The 12,500-nt window shown below is 35.6% G+C and overlaps 1 long non-coding RNA gene across 1 annotated transcript; it reads left to right on the plus strand.

Annotated features, from left to right (window-relative positions):
- The first annotated feature begins 1,609 nt into the window (after positions 1–1,609).
- On the plus strand, positions 1,610–11,010 carry LOC125025712. The gene is made up of 2 exons (XR_007114909.1): positions 1,610–7,887; positions 10,822–11,010. It is a non-coding gene; the product is annotated as an uncharacterized LOC125025712 (long non-coding RNA).
- The last annotated feature ends 1,490 nt before the right edge of the window (positions 11,011–12,500 follow it).

Genomic DNA, 12,500 nt, shown 5'->3' on the forward strand with positions numbered 1-12,500 from the left:
AAGTAATGAGTTTCAATGTAATAATCATCAAAAAGAAAAAGAAAAAAGAAAAAAAATAACCATGTATCCTCCGATCTGAAGTTGCATTAGCTGATAAAAAATACAATTATACCTGTATCCCCTTTTCCCGCCCCCCCGCCTATTAAGCTCTCGTTGGGAATATCGCGTCAATTGTGATACAGACTTTTTTTTAAACTGTGATCTGATGGAACAGCTCTAATCTACAGTGAAATATTTCTGACGAATCAAATGCAGTTTTAAGCCAGTACCTATTTTTTTTTTTTTCTTCTTCTTTTTATTTTGTCTTTTTTCCACTTCGGTGTTCACCATTATGAAAGGACTGCCACTCTTAACTTCTTTTGTATGATGTTTGTGTATAACATGCCAATTCCAACGATAAAGGTAAAAAAAAAAATGGATGGAAATTTATTCTAGAATTATCACCGCACACCTGATACCTTGGGTGAAAATTTTTCATAGCTTATTTTTGACATCTCTGGCGAATAACTTAAATGTTTGTCTGTTTTGTACGACATTCCAAAAAAAATTCCGGTTAGGATAGGGGAATGTAAAACTTGAATAATTGGACTTTTGTGATTCACTTAAAAAAGAGAGAAAATGCAAAAAAAAAAAAAAAAGATAATAATAGTGAAATATCCTCAAAGGTTTGGAAACAATGTGGTTCTGTTACTTGAAGGAAAAGCTGGTTTTTGAAAAATGGCTTTTCGATTGTTTAGGAATGCGTGTTTGGGAATGTTATATTTTTTCCCTTCCTCGCATTCCTCTTCCGGTCAGTGTGCAACATTTCACCTCCAAGTGCTCGTAATACTTTTATTTTTGCAATACGTAGATCTTTTTTTTTTTCACTTAGATTACTTATAGTTACTAGAACATGGAATTGTATAGCAGCGCAACTTATGCAACACACACACACACACACACACACACACACACACACACACACACACACACACACACACACACACACACACACACACACACACACACACACATACACATACAAATCTATTGGAGGTGTCATCTTTGCTGCAAGAATCAGTGCAACAGAACCACTCAAAATTCACTTTTTTTTTTGCTCCCTTTAATCTGTACGTTTCCCCTTCCACGGGCACAGGGTCCTTGCCCTTAAAAACTCACTGTACGACAGATGGACTAAAAAAAAAAATGGTGCATTTCGGCCTGGACTGAAGACTGGAATTTTGGTTCACTTTTGGGCCCTTGAAGAGGTCCGAAATGGTCAAACTTCTTCAGTCTTTCTCTCTTTTCTTTTCTCGTTCCTTTTTTTCTACTTTCAGTTGTTCGCTCTTTCTGGCTCTCTCTCTCTCTCTCTCTCTCTCTCTCTCTCTCTCTCTCTCTCTCTCTCTCTCTCTCTCTCTCTCTCTCTCTCTCTCTCTCTCTAGTTCGCGCTCGCTCTCTCTCTTTCTCTCTCGCTCTCTCTCTTTCTCTCTCTCTCCTCTACTCTCCTCTCCTCTCCTCTCCTCTCCTCTCCTCTCTCTTTCTCTATCTCTTTCTCTTTCTCTTTCTCTTTCTCTCTCTCTCTCTCTCTCTCTCTCTCTCTCTCTCTCTCTCTCTCTCTCTCTCTCTCTCTCTCTCTCTCTCTCTCTCTCTCTTTCTTTCTTTCTTTCTTTCCCTTTCCCTCTCTCCCTCTCTCTATTTCTGTATACTATTCCCAATAACTGTAAAGTACCTCAGTAGATCTTTTGGGTTATTTTTCAAAGAAGACATTAGATGCCATATTAAATGTGATTTTTCTCCCTAATTCACCCTCTCTCTTTCAATGCACATTTCTACCCACTTTATAACGCACTCTCCCATCCCCCAAAATATAGGGGAAGTAAATCTAAAAAACTTCTCAAGACCATGATGCCGCATAACAAATGACAGTCGGATGTCCAGGTCGTAAAAATAATTGGATTCAATTGTAAAAAAAAAAAAATGTGTGTAAAAAATTACAAAAAACAAAACAGCATCTATTACCGGTGTCTATTTTATTTTACTGTTATTATTATATTTTTTTTTTTTTTTTTTTTTTTCTTACTTTATCGATAAGGCCTTTGACACTACTCATGTATACGAATATTTGGTAGTCTACAAAATTACTATTAATATACGTTCTAACTATACTGTAAAGTGCATGGTATACGATCATAACTGTTAAGTCCCAATAGAGTTTAGGTCAGTAGTATCTACTGTACGAACGATATACGTAATGAAAAGGGGTCTTGTCTTATAAAATTCTGCTTACAAAAGAGCGAATATTTTTTCTTGGGTGGGGGGAGATACCCACCAGCCTGCCCGTTAGCCATTGGGGGAGAGGAAGACAGTTGATGAGGATTGTGATTGTGAACATTCATGGCTCTAGGTCTTTTCAAAAGGGAATGATGGACGCTTGAAGCATTTTGATGTCGTGACCTGATGGAGAGACTCATTACTGAAGAGTTATTATTATTATTGATATTATTGTTGTCGTTATTTTTATTATTATTATTATTACTATTTATATTATTATTAATATCATTATTATTATTGTTATCATTATCATTATCATTATTCATTTTTGCGATCTAGTGCTCGAACCTGATCATGTGATTATCTGATGATATTATTTTAAATAGAAACTATGTTTAGCAAATGACGTATTTATCACAATAAGTCATATTTTTATCATATTATTACAATCCTCCACAGTTGACGTTTATTACATAGGCATTAATCCTTCCTACTGTATCTCCTCTTTGTCATATATACATAACTAGAAGTTTAGAGAGCGTAAGACCACGACTTGACGAAAGCACGAGACGCTAATTGCCTGCGAAATGACCAACTTCTTTATCGCTCGAACACGTGGGCGTTTGTGCTTTCGGGAAGATTCGTTCAGAAGTCCCGCGCGTGGGTTGTGTTCCGTGGGTGTCGTTCACTGGTTTGTTCACAGGGTTCAGAGGTGAGGGGAGAAACTGAACGGGGTGTGATATTGGAACGAAAGGGGGCCTAGATGTAAACTTGAAACTTGATAAAGCCGCAGAGAAGAAAACAAAATACAATAATGATAATGATGAAACCACATATGGATATCAATCACTAGAATTTTGTGTTATGACTGAAAATAAAAATAATGATTACATCACCGCTTCATGATGATTGATATAAACGTTTCTGTTTTAAGTTTAAAACAAAACAAAGGGGGATTCCATTGATAAGATATTTCTTTTATATATATCTATTCACGGAAAAAAAACAGAAAAAAATTACAACCATATTTTTTCCCCCAAGATTTTCCCAGGATTTTCCCCGTTATTTCGCCTGTTTTCTGATTAGTGGGGTTTAAGATCAGACGTTAGTTTGTCTTGCCGGCATGTTATAACTGTGAGCATGTGCGTGAGTGTGCATTAAATACCCATGATTCCAGTATATAAATACCAACTGTTTCCTTTTACTTGAAGTTTGATGTTTGAAAACTTTACACCTCTACGTTGATGTTTTTTTTAAACTATTAACCTAGAGGAGAGAGAGGCGTAGAAGTCTAATACTATATATATATATATACGAGAGGGAAGTGTTCGTATGTAAATTAACTGAATGTGAATGTTTGTGTCTGTCTCACCAATGTTCAAACAAAGCAACGCATTACCACCATATATATCAGGTGATTTCCCTGTACAAGATGTATGCAAAGGAACGCCAGTTTTTTTTCTTGTTTTTTTTTTTTTTTCATTCATTATATGTATATAAAGATTGGCTAACCTCTGCCATACCGAGTGTTCAAAGGGTACAATTGACCCAGTGTTTTTCCCGCCTTTTACACCCCCCCACACCCCCTCCCCCCCCTCTCTCCCCCTCCCCTTATATCATATCAGATAAACAGCACCTATTTTTAACGTTTGTGAATTTTTTGGAAAGAAAGATATAAAAAAAATATATATATAATATTAATATCTTCATCTCTGTCATGTACTTTTTGTGAAAACCACTCCTATACAAAATGTACAAACGATTTTCATGAGTATGGTACAAACTTTGTAACCTGAACAGCGGAGATTACTTTAGGTTCGTCGGGGCGAGAGGTAGAACAGCGATGAACAACAAGGGAACAAAGTCCTATCGTTAGAGGATGAACTAAAGTGGCTTTAATTACTAATAATTCCTTTTGCAGTCTCGCCCCTTTTGCTTTGTTTCTTCGCTCGATCTTTTTTTTGTTTTTTTCCATGAGCTCGTATCCCTTTAGAATGATGATGTTTACTGGATTATAATTGTCGTTTTAGAGTTCTTGCTGTTTTCTCGTTAAATCTTATTGACCTATTTATTATTATTATCATTATTTTGATGTTTCATCCATTCTCTCTTGCGTCGATAGCATTCGTAATACTTGCAAGAAGATTTTTATAAAAACATCCTGTAAAGTCCTTTTCACAATTTTCTCTTGGTCGCTGCTTTCTGAATCTCACATTTATCACCCCCCCGGGCCCCCCCCACCCCCCACCAATATAAAATAAAATGTAAACGAAACGAAGATAAAAAAATATTCGATGGACCTCCTGCCGAAAATCTTTCATTATTATTATTATTATTTGGCTAAGTTGTTACATGTTATATATACTGTTGTATTGTTAAATCATCAACGAATACTTTGCACCCTGTAAAAAGAAAAATTACAAAAACAAAGATAAAATGTTGTATACCAATTATTTTTTTGGAGTGACAGGTGGGTGGGCGTGACTGGGTGTTGTCATGTCATGGAGGGATGGCAGTCATGTTGTAATATAATCAATAAAAAAAAAATCAATAACCAAACTCCTTTATGTTTGTGTAATGTATGTTTCGATAAAAAGAGACTGTGATTTTTTTTTTTTTTTATTCGGTTTGATGATCCCCAGTCCAAAAAATAGAGAGAGAGAAAAAGAGAACTTGACATAAGCGTGAAAAAAACAAAAAAAATTCTAAATGAAATGCCCATGACTGTGTACCTTCGACCTGACCTGACCTGACCCTCACGCGCCCCTCCCCCTTGCTACAACGAGACCCATTCTGTATATCCACAAGCAAGAATGTACAATAGTTTAACCCATGGACTACACATGTCAAAGGTTTAATATAAGGCATACAAGACTGCTCATAAATAATGATTAGGAAGTAGGTTGAGTCTGTAGGAAAAAAAATACGTTATGTATAGTTGATCTATATATGAATATATCTTGTCATAGAGGAAAAAGAAAAAGAAATGATTCAGATGTCAGCTGGAAAATTTCATTAACTGAGATTCCTTTTTTTTTTCTGAAGATGTTGTTTGTCTGACGCCGCAGATTGGACTAGAAGTAACAGAAAAAGGTGTTAAATATTAGTAGATAAAAACGATAGCTTAATTATCCTTCTGTCGGGATTTTCAGACCAATAATGTCATCAGGGAGGAGAATGCCAGATTGATTACCTTTTGCCACTGTTATAATGAGTGTGAATTGTAGGATGGTTATGAATAAGTAAATTAAAGGTGGTATTTTTTTTGTACATGAGAGGTAGAGATCGTACTGGCTGGACGTAAAATGTACTTAATGTGAAACGAAGTAAGTTTTTTTTAAGAGTTACTATAGAAATATGGTCTTAGAGAGAAGTAAAAAAAAACTCTTGGTGGTTTTCTCATTCGTCTGTCAAATTTGAACGTGTGAAATAACTGTGCCAGCCTTAGATTTACTACATATATATATAACTCTGTTACGATCTTTAGAATTGTCGAACTGAAAGTGGTAAAGAGTAGAAAACCGGTATCCAATCTCCATCATGTCCTCTTTAGGGAAATATTAGGTAATCTGATCATGTGTGCATTTTCCTTTTTTGAATGTCAGGGACTCTTCACAAAACTCGGGGAATAAAGTACAAACACCAGTCTGGAAAATAAAAAAAAATAATAGGCCTAGAGTTCAGTCTTCGAGAGCTCGGTTTGTCTTTTTTGTGTGTCATCGGCCTCTTTCCCAGTGGAGTGTGACCAATGAGAGCCCTCGTTGCATAAGGGATAGGAGAGAGATCGACCAATCAGGTTGTTCCCTCAGGAGCTGAACCACCAATCAGGTTTCTCAGTACAAAAGACGAGAGTATTTTTTTAGTTTTTATTTATTGTCTTTTTTTAATTTGTGCTTTAAAAATAGCGTAAAGAAATGTAGTTTATATCCCATGCCATCGAGGCGATCAGTGAAGACACTCCATAATCCTCCGGGAAAATGAATCCAGCATAAAAACAAAAGAAAGATGGCCGAATGATGAAAAGACGTAAATCGCTCTATATGAATGACGGTGCATTTTTTCTCTTTATCTTTTTTGATTTTCAATATCATTTTATACTGTAATTCCTATTTTTCTGGATTGCTTTTGGCTCGCCATGTTCCTTTTGCGTTATATTTATCGAAGAATTGCTAGCACTCATGTATCACTACTTTGAATGATAAGACTATGCATATATTAGCCAACCACTGTGTAGTCACTTTACCTGAACCAACAAACAGAATAATATGTAGCAGTGAACATACTTTTCATCTTAAGACTTTGTTGAACCAGTAGCGGGTGGCACAAAGGGAGTCGGAGGCAAAAGGAAAGGACAGGCGAAGGAGAGAGAGAGAGAGAGAGATAATAAAAGAGAATGGGAAGAAAGTATGACATTGTTTTTGAGTCATATTTGATACGTCATTTCCAGATTTTTTGGGGGGCGAATATTTAGTCCCAGTGGTTTCTCTTGCCCCCCGCCCCTGCCCTCTCCCCTTTCGACTCCTGGCTGCCTCCGCGTATGACGAATGCTCAACACTTGTTATATATTGGTTGTGTAGTTTGTACTTATTCTTATACTGCCCTGGAACCTCCAAAAGGGACACTTTGATCTGCAAATGTTAACTCGGAGGCCATTTACTAGTCCTCGTTAAGGAAGCTCCAGCAAGAGTGACAAGAAGCCTGTGAATTTTTTGTGATTTTAGAAGAAGATAGTTTGTTTCTTGCTGGAGTTTCGACCAGGATACTTTATTTATTTTTTTGAAATCTACTGTCGCACGGGGTGGGTAGTCTTTAAACGTGTCAGCCATGTCTGGACTGCAACGTAGAGATCCGTATGTTTGTAAATGTTAAAAAAAAAACAAAAAAAAAAATGGTTACCAGAGAACTGAAATATTTCCTAATTTCAGTGCCTATCAAATCTCAGTCTACATGTACTATATCTAAGTCTTGCCCACTCACCCTCCCACCCCATAACTACATGAGTCACCCCCCCTCGACATTTATAAGGAAGGGACTTGTGGCTAATCTATTGTTCAAACTTTCTTAAGTCACCCCTTTAAATAAGTTTCCGTTATCTTCTCACGGGTATTCCAGAAGCCAATTGGAGTGTTTCTGTACAAAGTTGCATTAGAATTGAGTCTATAGAGGCCAGATGTTAGTCAGTGTAGGATGTAGGTATTTTTTTTTTTCTCCTGATGGACTTTCAGCACTGACAGTATGACATATATATTAAGAACGGTTTCTCTCAGTGTGACAGTTCCAAGGTAGAAGGACTGTTTTCTCTTCCCCCCTCCCCCTCCTAGAATTCCATCAGTTAAGTGCAATATAGTCCTAAGCCTCATGGTTGATCCTGCCATTCGTTATTGTATTGATTCACAGCTTTATGAAGAGGGTCGTTCGGTATTCATTTTCCTGCAAGAAAAGAAATATGGAAATCCTACAGTACCTCGCGATGACCAGTGAGGACTAAAGAGCGGCCTGTACACATCACGCAATATATGTGATCACTTCAGCGGCTTTTAAACCTTGTTATCTTCGACACCCTCTGGAAACGAATAAATCTTAAAAAAGAACTCTAAGAAGATGAATATTAGTCATCCATTACAAGTCCGATCAAGGGTAAAACAGCATTATTATTATTTTTTTTTTTTTTCGTAGATATTCAAGAGAACAAGGCTTGAACTCCGCTGGCTTCATCCTCTTCCCTTACTCTCCGAAATGACTCAAAGCAGACGAAACTCAGGTTAACGCATTATAATCAAAATAAGTAGTGATTTAGTCATGTCTGTAGACCGTGCCAAATGTCAGAAGTGGCCCTCCATCTTAATTAAGGGTGACCTTATGGAAGTTTCATTTTTTGGGGGGAGAAAATAGAAAGAGGATACGTAAAAAAAAAGAATGTTTATAAAAAAAAAACGTGATAACTTCTTGTATTTTCGACTTTCGTTTTTTTTTTATCTTGTGATTTGTTTTCTTTCTTTCTTTTGGCTTAGATTCAAGTAGATAAAAAAACAGTAATGCATAAAAAAAATAGTAGTTGTTTTATAAGATGAGGGGCCACGAGATAGTAGTGTAAACGCCTTCTTCTGTAAGCTTTTTGCTCAATAACCGAATGAATACAAAAGAAATATTGGAACGTCTCTTTGCTAGTCATGGAACCTTCTTGATCTTCTAAAAGTTGATGCCTTTTTTTTCTTTGTTTTTCTTTGTTGTTGAAGCCGTTTTTTTATTCCTAAACTCACCTCTCCCCTTCCCCTTTTACTGTTTCTCTCTTTCTCTCTCCCTCTCTCCCTCTCTCCCTCTCTCCCTCTCTCCTCCTCTTCCTTCTTCTCCTCCCTCTCCTCTTCCTTCTCCTTCCTCTCCTCCTCCTCCTCCTCCTCCTCCTCCTCCTCCTCCTCCTCCTTCTCTTCTTTCTCTCATCCACAGATCCCCAAAGTCCAGTCCATTTACCCGGCATTCTCTCACTAACCTTGCAATGCAATTATGCAATTATGCTCAATTTTTATGGGATGTGTTTTGTGTGTCACTTGATAATTCTTGTGGTTTTGATGACAACAATGCAGTCCTTCCTCCCTCCCTCCCCCCCCCCCCCTCATCACCCTTCTCTCTCTCTCCCCCTCCCCCCCCTCCAGCACACACCCTACCTTGTCCTAACCAAACTCATTTACTTTTTTTTTTTTTTTTTATTCAGATCGGGTGTTTTTTTTTTTTTTTTTTTTTTTTTTTTTTTTTTTTTTTTATAAATGGCTTGATTAGACGATATAGATACGAAGAAGATTTTTTTCTTTTTCTTTGTAAATTTGACCTTTGATTCCTATGACTTCTCCCTTCGACCGCCCTCGCACGAAATCTCTTTGTTGTGAGCGGTTAGAATCTTCGAGAAAATAGATATGCAAATCAATTAAAACGAGGTGAAATTATTATAAATAAGATCAAGACACCCGATAGTTTCTTTCTTTTTCGTTTTTTTTTTTTTTTTTTTTTTTTAATAGGAAAAAAAATGGTGATCTGGAATTCCTTGTTATTTTAAACATTTCGTTATTTCATGTCCGTCGAGGAGGTTCAATGACCCCGCCATACATCCTGACCCAAGCATGGTATTTTTCATGCCCCCAAAAAACAAAAAAAAAAAAAAAAAAAACATTAAGCCCACACTTCATGATTGACCGACCTCTCCTACCTCATGCGAATAATAATAAAATAAAAAAAAAGAGATAAAAAAAAAATAATAATGTATACCACGTCTGGTTGTGTTTGAATGAACATATATGATGTATATTTGTGGCTCCATTTAAAATATTTTACTAATGATAGCCAGAGCCAAGTTTTATTCTCACCGCGACTGGGTAGTTTCACCTCACTAGGACAAAGTGATTCTTAAAGTAGTCTGCAACGTAGTTTAGACAGAAATCCCCCTCCAACCTTATATGATTATTAATTAAGGAGATAAGAAAAAAAAATAATATGGTAGATAAAAAAAAGTACCAGCCTATGATTAGGAAATGGTTATAGGAAAATTGATTTAGAAAAAAAAATAATAATGATGATATAAAAATGGCCGTTCTCTTATTATTGATTGCACTTTTGATGTAAATGACAGTAAATCAATCTCTTTTTTTAAGATTTTCTCCTCTCTCTCCCCCCCTCCCCCCCCCACATCTTGTGTGTTCTTCCTACCCCCCCCCCCCCTTTATTCCTTCTCTATTTTCCATTTTCCTATTGTAACCTGTGTTTACATGGATAATTATTCCCTCTGTTAATTATCCTTATTACCTATTCTTTCTTTCGTCAAGGCAGTATTGTGTGATCCCTATGTACATAGATAAATGATTTTTGTTTTTGTTTTGTCAGATAGTATACTGGATACACCTTGCTAATATGACTTTTTTTAAAACTGAGATAGCGGGATATGTTTGTTTGTTTTTCTTGTTTTTTTTTACTTCCTAGGATCAGTGTGTGTGTGTGTGTGCTTATGCAAATTATCACACACACACACACACACACACACACACACACACACACACACACACACACACACACACACACACACACACACACACACACACACACACACACACACACAGAATTAACCATATTTCTGAGATTTTTTTTGTTTTTAAAATCTAAAAGTGACTTTAGACTATCTTCAAGGAGGTCAGTGAAAGAGACAAGATATCTTGGAGGTCATATATGTAAATAAAGCTTAGCGGAGGGTCACTTTGTTAATTAAGTCTGTTAACAAACCCCTTTCGAAAATGCTTATAATGCTTCGTATTTCCCAATTTACCTGGTTATCTTTCCCTTATCTTTTTATATATATATATTTTCTTGTCTCGGATCCTTTTATTGTGTTAAGTGAACGCATTTCTCCCGTTTTTCTTTAAAGGTTTACTTACTTATAGCAGGTAAATCCATGTGGCGTTTTTTTTTTTTTTTTGTTTACGTAAAAGCACGACCTCCCCCCCCCCAACCCCCCGCCCCACCCCCGCCCTCCTCTGCCCACCCAAACCAATCCTTTTGTCAAAGATATTGTCTATAATTTTTCTATTCAAGATTTACAAAATATAAGAGTGATGTCTGACGCAGAAGAAGAAGCAGAAGAAGAAGAAGAAGAAGAAGAAGAAGTGAAAATGAATAAATCTCCCCAGATTTGTTACTTCAAAATGGTCGCGGACACAATTCATCGCTAATAATGTATTTGTAATATTCGTTGGTAAATATATATGTCCTATAAAGGTGTAATGGGATTTTTATTTAGCAACCTTTCTGGGAAAAAAAAAATACACAAAGAATCATGAGGATACAGATAATGAAGATGATAATGACAAATAATGATAATGATGATGATAATGATAATGATAATGATAATAATCATGATAATAATAGTAATAATAATAATAATAATAATAATAATAAATAGTTATAATGATAAATAATAATGATAATATTAATAGTAATGAATAATAATAATGAATAATAATAATGATAATAATAATAATTTAACAATAAGCGTGATGATGATGGTAGTGATGATAATAAAAAACAATGATAAAAATATCGTTATTTTAATTATAATAGTAACAGTGATGATGTTGATAATGATGTTAATGATGATGATAGTAATCATAATGATAATAAATTATAATGATAATAACAGTAGGCCTGACGATAATAAAATAATGGCGATGATGATGATGATGATGATGATGATGATGATGTGGATGAGGATGATGATGAGGATGATAATGATAATGATGATGAAGATGATGATGATGATGATGATGATGATGATGATGATGATGAGGAGGAGGAGGAGGAGGAGGAGGACAATTATGATGATGATAATGATGATGATGATGATGATGAGGAGGAGGAGGAGGAGGAGCTGATGATGATGAAGAAGATGATGATGATGACGACGATGAAGATGATGACAACGACGACGGCGATAAAGGAAGAGAGAGAGAAAGGTAAGAGGAAATAATAACAAAAAAATAATAATTCAATTTATACAAAATTATTATAACTACTGTTACGAATATGATTCCCATCAATAAACTGGCGATAATTCTATATTGATTTGCAACTATTGATAATAACAGTGATTGCAGGAGCAGTAATGAGCATGATAAAAGTTATTATTTTTTTTTTTTATAGATAATGCTACTGGTGCTGATAACAATAATACAAATATCCTTACGTCTAGTAAAAATATATTTACACTGATACCACCAACAACGATAACAATAACGATAACAACAATAACGATGACAACAATAACAATAACAATGACAACAACAATAACAATAACAACAGAAATTATATCAATAACAACAATTAACAATGACAATAACAATAACAATAACAACGACAACAATAATAACAACAACAATAACAACAACAATAACAATAACAACAATAACAATAACAATAACAATAACAACAATAACAATAACAATAACAACAATAACAATAACAACAACAATAACTATAACAGCAACAATAACAACAATAACAATAAAAAACAACAATAACAATAACAACAACAACAATAACAACAACAACTCCCCCCCCCCCATCCCTTGCTCATTGTTGCAGTGGGGGGGGGGGGGATAGGAGACGGAGACCGAGGCCCATTTCAATTGATCTTCTGGGTCTCTCCTTCTCTCTCTTTCCCTTTCCTTCTCTTGTTTATTTCTTCCCCTCTTCTGTCCACTTATCCTATTCGTTAG

The sequence above is a fragment of the Penaeus chinensis genome, chromosome 5 (genome assembly GCF_019202785.1).
Source record: "Penaeus chinensis breed Huanghai No. 1 chromosome 5, ASM1920278v2, whole genome shotgun sequence".
NCBI lineage: Eukaryota > Metazoa > Arthropoda > Malacostraca > Decapoda > Penaeidae > Penaeus > Penaeus chinensis.